This window comes from Malus domestica, chromosome 01 (genome assembly GCF_042453785.1).
Source record: "Malus domestica chromosome 01, GDT2T_hap1".
In the NCBI taxonomy this organism is placed as follows: Eukaryota; Viridiplantae; Streptophyta; class Magnoliopsida; order Rosales; family Rosaceae; genus Malus; species Malus domestica.
Genome location: NC_091661.1, coordinates 14,601,145 through 14,608,131, shown reverse-complemented (window position 1 = coordinate 14,608,131; position 6,987 = coordinate 14,601,145).

The window sequence follows — 6,987 nt, the reverse complement described above, 5'->3', positions numbered from 1 at the left end:
TATGCTCTTGATCAAACCTTCCTACTTCCAAAAGGAGATGGAGATTTACGAAAGAAAGCTCTAGTGGTATATAACTCCACTCATGACCCTCTTGTCCTACAGCTCCTTAAGGAAGTAAACAAGTTGAAAGCCGAACGACAAGCTGAGATACCTGATTGGAACCAACCTAGGCCTGGCCCTCTTACAAAGAGGATCCTCGACACCCCCTCCAAGCAAAGACAAAGTAGAAGCTTGGCTTGCAACTCTATACTAGAAAGGAGGACCCGATTGAACACTTTAACCTCTTTGAGTCCACCATGGCATACTGGATGCACATCGATGAAGAGCGATGTCTTCTGTTCCCCTCCACCCTCTCTGGTGGAGCTCTAAACTGGTATTGTCATCTTCCACCTGAGATAGTAGATTTATGTAAGGAATTGAGGAAACTGTTTGTTTCTCAACACATTTTCCAAACCGATCACTTACATTTTCCAGATGACTTGTACATTATTCACCAGAAGCCAGATGAGTCATTACGTATGTATGTTGGCCACTTCAGCTATGAGTATTCTCGCTGCGCTAAGGTAGATAACAAGACCGCCCTCAAGGCCTTCACGGCAGGCCTACATGATTGTTTCTTCAAGTACATGATCAATGCCAACACTTAGAAGATTTACTCTGAGGTGATGGCACATGCTTACAACCATGCCTCCGCCGAGGCAAGGACATATCAAGGGAAACACCCCACAGCCACCTCTTATCAGCAAGTAGGGAGTGGAAGCCAGATCCAACCAAATGAGAAGACCTCGACCTTCCAAACGGCAGCGGTGCCTCCCCCTACCTTACTTAATACTTTGCCAAGTCAACAGACATATCAATCTCAGGGCAAAAGGAAAGATTTCCATCCCCACCAGTCTTATTTTAGTAAAAGGAGTAAATGACACTACCACGATAACCAAGGGTATCGCCATGATAATCCCCGACCCTAGGCAGTCAACACAGTGGGTCAAGCATGTGTTAAGACAACCCTTACCCCGAGGTATGAGTCATACACACCCTTGAACGCCATATGCGTGGCCATTTACCCCAGCATAGCACACCTGATACCGAAGCCAAAGCTGAGGCACCCGGATTACAAGTCCACGAATAACACGGGCACGTTTTGCTGTTACCACGAGCATAACGGCCATGACGGTGAGAAGTGTATCACCATTTGTGATCATATTGAAGCTTTGGCACGTGAAGGAAAAATTGATCAATTCCTCTTTCACCCTCCAAGGAGTAACTGTAACCAACGCCAGGTGAATGTGATATATTCCATAAGTGGTGGCACACCCATATCTAAATCTTTCAACAGGGCCATGAAAAATAGTGAACGAGCTTTAAGGTCTGGCCACCAAATGTTTCACGTGGAAGACATCATGGGAGGTAAGTATCAAAAGCCTAACTGGGATCCAATATGTTTCTACCCTTAGGAAGAAAGAGGTATCATCTACCCTCACAACGACCCACTGATCATGGAAGCTCACATAGCCAACTTTGAAGTACGACGAATCCTAGTAGACACGGGGGCTTCGGTCAATATCATGTTTGCTGAAGTTTTCAGGGTACTTAATGTAGCTAAACACTTACTCGATCGCTCGAACACTTACTTGATCGCTCAATTTCCCCTCTGATAAGCTTCTGTGGTGATATCGTGCAACCTTTGGGGAGCATACACATACCTTTCACCATTGGTACAGACCCTTACACAGCTACCATTACCACTAACTTCCTGGTAGTTGATTGCCCAATGGCATACAATGTCATCTTCGGATGCACATGCATCAATGATCTCAAGGCCATGGTATCCACACATATGTTGTTAATGAAATTTCCAACCCTCTATGGCAATGGTTACATCAGAGGAGATCAACTTAGTGTACAATCATGTTACAACACTTCGGTCAATCAACAACACCTGCCTGTGCCCAAGGAAACCCTTTCTATACATGACCAATTCATAAAGACCAGCCCAGACGAAGCCAACTTGGATCTTCACGGTGGCAACAATCAACCCGACAATCCTTGAGATGACTCTTTCACCCAGCAAGCACAACCCGTTGAAGAGTTGGAGAAGGTCTCTATCTTAAAAGATTATCCGAATCGCATGGTGAAGATTGGCAACACCTTGTCACCACCCATTCGGTTGGCATTGATCTCTTTTTTGCAAGAGAACACTGAGGTCTTCGCTTGGTCATACGAGGACATGCCAGGCATCTCTGCCGATATCATCTGTCATCGCTTAAGTATTGACCCCAAGACCAAGCCAGTGAGCAGAAGCGAAGATCTTATAACGTTGAACGATACGAAGTAATGAAGGCAGAAGTTGAAAAACTCAAAGGCATAGGCTTCGTCCGCGAAGTCAATTATCCAACATGGGTAGTAAATGTTGTCCTTGTTAAGAAGAATCCGACCAAGGAAAGTCTCATGCTCCAAAAGGTCTTGTGGAGAATGTGTGTCGATTACACCGACTTAAACAAAGGATGCCCGAATGATAACTTTCCTCTTCCTCTCATAGACAGACTTATAGACTCTACGGCAAGGTGTGAACTCTTGAGTTTCATGGATGCTCACTCAAGATACAACCAAATCCTCATGAACCCTCTGGATCAAGAACACACAGCCTTCACTACTGACAGGGGACTATATTGCTATAAAGTCATGCCCTTCGGCCTAAAGAATGCAGGAGCGACTTATCAGAGACTGGTCAATTCAATGTTTGCCGAACATATTGGAAAGAGCATGGAAGTTTATATTGAAGATATGCTAGATAAGAGCAAACATGCTGACCAATACATCACCAACTTATCTGAAACTTTCACCATTCTGAAGAGGTATCGAATGAGGTTAAACCTAACAAATGTTCCTTCAGCATAGGCTCTGGCAAATTTTTAGGCTTCATGATAAGCCAACGAGGCATTGAGGCTAATCCCGAGAAGATCAAAGCAATCCTCGACATAAAGAGCCATCCAGAGCCTTACTGGCAAGGTGGCAGCCTTAACTAGGTTCATCTTTAAGGCCACAGACAGATGTGCTCATTTCTTCAAAGCACTTAAGGGAAGTAAGAAGTATATTGCATGGACCAATGAATGTGCTGAGGCGTTCAAGAACATCAAAGACTACATGAGTAAAGACCCTCTGCTCTCCAAACCTGAGGTTGGTGACACTCTCATTATCTATCTGTCAGTATCGGCTTCAGCAGTAAGTTCTGTTCTCATTCGAAATGATGGTAATGTCAAACAACCTGTTTACTACGCTAGCAAGGCCTTACAAGATGCAGAGACACGATACTCCAACATTGAGAAATTGGCTCTAGCATTGGTCATCTCTGCTCGAAAACTTCACCCTTACTTCCAAGCACACTCCATCATCGTGCTTACCAACCATCATCTTCGATAGATACTCTAAAGTCCTGACACTTCCAGGCGAATGGTCAAATGGGTGATAGCATTGGGTGAGTTTGACATCTCATACCAACCAAAGCCAGTTGAGAAGGGCCATGCAGTGGCAGACTTCATCGCCGACTTCACATATCATGTTGACATTGTTTCTACTCCTAAAGAATTGGTTTCATTACCTTCGGAAGCTCAGAAAATAAAACCAATAGCCCCAGCATAGAGTCTATATGTTGATAACTCGTCCAACCAATAGGGTTATGGAGCAGGACTAATCCTTACGACCCTTGACAAAGTGGCGATGGAGTATGCTCTTTGTTTCAAATTCAAGGCATTGAACAATGAGGCCGAATATGAAGCCCTCATAGCTGGCTTACGTTTGGCTAAACACCTTGGGGTTAAATGAATTGATATATTCAGTGACTCCCAATTGGTGGTTAACCAGGTCACCAACAACTTTGACGCTAAGGATAGCTCCATGGCAGCATATCTGGCACAAACAATTGTTGCTCCAACACTTCCACTACCAGATCACCCGAATTCCTCGAGCGGCAAATAGTCATGCAGATGCTTTGGTTCGCCTCGTCTCAGCGGTGGAAGACAAGATTGGGAGAAAAATTCAGGTCAAATTATTGGCAGCACCAAGCACTATGGCTGCGGAAGTGTGCAACTTACAACAGGGGGATAGTTGGATTACCCCGATTTATAGATTCCTTGCTCATGGCACCCTTCCAAATGACAAAGTCCAAGCGAAGCAGATTCAATACAAACCTACCCGTTACTTGATCATTAATGACCAATTCTACAAGCAGGGTTTTAACCTACCATACCTGAGATGCCTTACGCCCGCAGAGGCGGAAACTGTCATTCGGGAAATACATGAAGGAGTCTACGGAGATCATGCTGGATCTCGATCCTTAGCACACAAGGATTTTCACCAAGGATATTACTGGCCAACACTCCACCAAGATACCATCAGAATATCCCGCTCATGTGATAAGTGTCAACGCTACGTAACTATTCCTCACTCCCCTCCTAAGCCGCTCACTCCTATGATCAGCCTTTGGCCCTTTGCCCAATGGGGACTTGATTTGATCGGCCCAATGCCTGCAGGGAAGGGTAAGGTTCGCTATGCAATCGTTGCAGTTGACTACTTCACAAAGTGGGCCGAAGTAAAACCCTTGGCAACCATTACTGAGGCAAAAATAGAAGACTTCGTATGTTTTACATCCTTTGCAGATTCAACATTCCCAATGCGATAGTCACTGACAACGGGCGACAGTTTGACAATAATAAGTTTAGGATGTTCTGCTTTAAGTTCAACATCAGCTTATGTTTTGCCTCCCCAGCTCATCCCTAGTCTAATGGACAAGTTGAAGCTATCAACAAAATAATCAAGCAAACTTTGAAAACCAGCTTGGACAAGGCTAAAGGTTGTTGGCCAAAATTTGTACCCCAAGTTCTTTGGTCATACCACACTTCATATCGGACATCAACAAGAGAAATCCCATTCGCATTTGCCTTTGGCACAGAGGCAGTTGTCCTAGTTAAGCTTAAGCAAGCAACGTTCCGAGTCCAGAACTACGTGCAAAGCAAAAATGACAAACAACTTACCCTCAACTTAAATCTAGTCTAGGAACACAGAAACCAGGCTCACTTAAGGAATGTCGCCTACAAGCAGCGCATTTCCAACTACTATGACTCAAGGGTCAAACCTCGTTCTTTCAAAGTGGGGGACTGGGTAATGAAGAAAAGATTACTCTGCGACAGAGTCCCGAGTGAAGAAACACTTAGTCCAAACTGGGATGGACCGTTTGAAGTTGTTGGCATCAGTCGCCCTAGCTCCTACAAGCTTAAAAGCTCTAATGGCAAGACCCTTGGCCATCCATGGAACGTTGATCACTTGAAGTACTATTACAGGTAAACTCACATTGTACAAGTGTTAAGCTTCAGTTGTTCGGCATCCTATGTAACGAAGACTATTTGGCATGAATTCAATAAAGAGGTGATTTAGACAACTCGGTCCTAATCCTCTTACATTCTTAGCAATGAAACACTCGGGTTCAAAGCTTCAACATGAATGCTTCCAACATGAAACAAAGTCTAAGTATATGTCAACAAGACTATACAAATAAACGAACAGCTTCACAATATATTCGTTCAATCATACATTCCAACACATTCATACATAAGCCAACTGTGTTTGAAAGGGTTCAACATATTTTGTGTCATTCGACACTTGCTACAATGTGCCTAGACACTTTGCCCTTATTCTCACCAACCAGGTGATGAAATGTGAAGAAGGAACTCATCTTCATGCCATAAACCAGGTGACGAAATGTACAACCCGTACTCTCCTTCATGGCACCAACCAGGTGATGAAATGTACAATCCATACTCTAATATAATTTGGCAACTTGCCACTCATGCCACCAACCAGGTGATGAAATGTACAACTTGTACTCTAATATCATTTGGCAACTTTCCATTCATGCCACCAACCAGGTGAAGAAGGAACTCATCCTCGTGCCACCAACCAGGTGATGAAATATGATGAAAGGTGATGAAGGAACTTACCTTCGTACCACCAACCAAGTGATGAAAGTAACTTACCATTCATTCCACCTACTAGAAGACGAGTGGTATAACTTGTACATGTGAACTCCTAGCATTCATAAATAATCAAAAACCCTCAAGCTTAATAACTCAACTAGGGGATCACTTATACCCAACAAGAGTTATAGTCACCAACAAAGTCTTATTGCAAGACAAAACAACTTCAGTGCATGGCATACGAAGATCAAGCTATTCAGCCCTCTTGTATCTGCTTCAGACATTTCCCCTCTGTAACAATGCAAAAACTACAACTCGTAGAAAGCTTCACACACTCTTGATCAAGATAGTGTGAAGCAAAACCAATTTATGGTGCCAACAAGAGCTTCATCAAAGAAGTTCAACCATAATTCTCAAAAGCTTCACACACTCTTAATCAAGACAGTATGAAGCAAAACCAATTTATGGTGCCAACAAGAGCTTCATCAATGGAGGGCAACCATAATTCTCAAAAGTTTCATGATAGAAGCATATTTATGCGACTGGGTTAGCTTGTTCTCAAGCATTTATGTTGTTATTCCTTAGTTGTTTTAGTGTTTAAAATCATTTTAGTGCAATTTCAGGTTCTAAGGACAAAGTATGCAATAAGGTGCATTTTGGTGCATTTTGGAGCAATTTTGGGGTTAGAATGGATAGCACATGCATGGAGCAAAGTGGTTGGATGAAATTAAACATCTAAAGCAGCTAGGAATGTGCTAGGGAGAGGAAGAAAATAAATAGAGGACCAAGGAAGACAAGGAAACCATCAAGAAAGAGGAAAGACTAGTCAAACTTGCCTTATCTTGTCTTTACCTTTTCTAATCTAAATTACCAAAGATTCAGTCACACGAAGGGTTTCTAAATACTTTGGGACATTTCATTACATATTCTACAAGTCATAAACCTGCCTTAAAAGTCCAAGCCATATCATCCTTCACCATTTCTCTTCCTTGCCGTGCAAGGGAGCCATCCCTTTCCT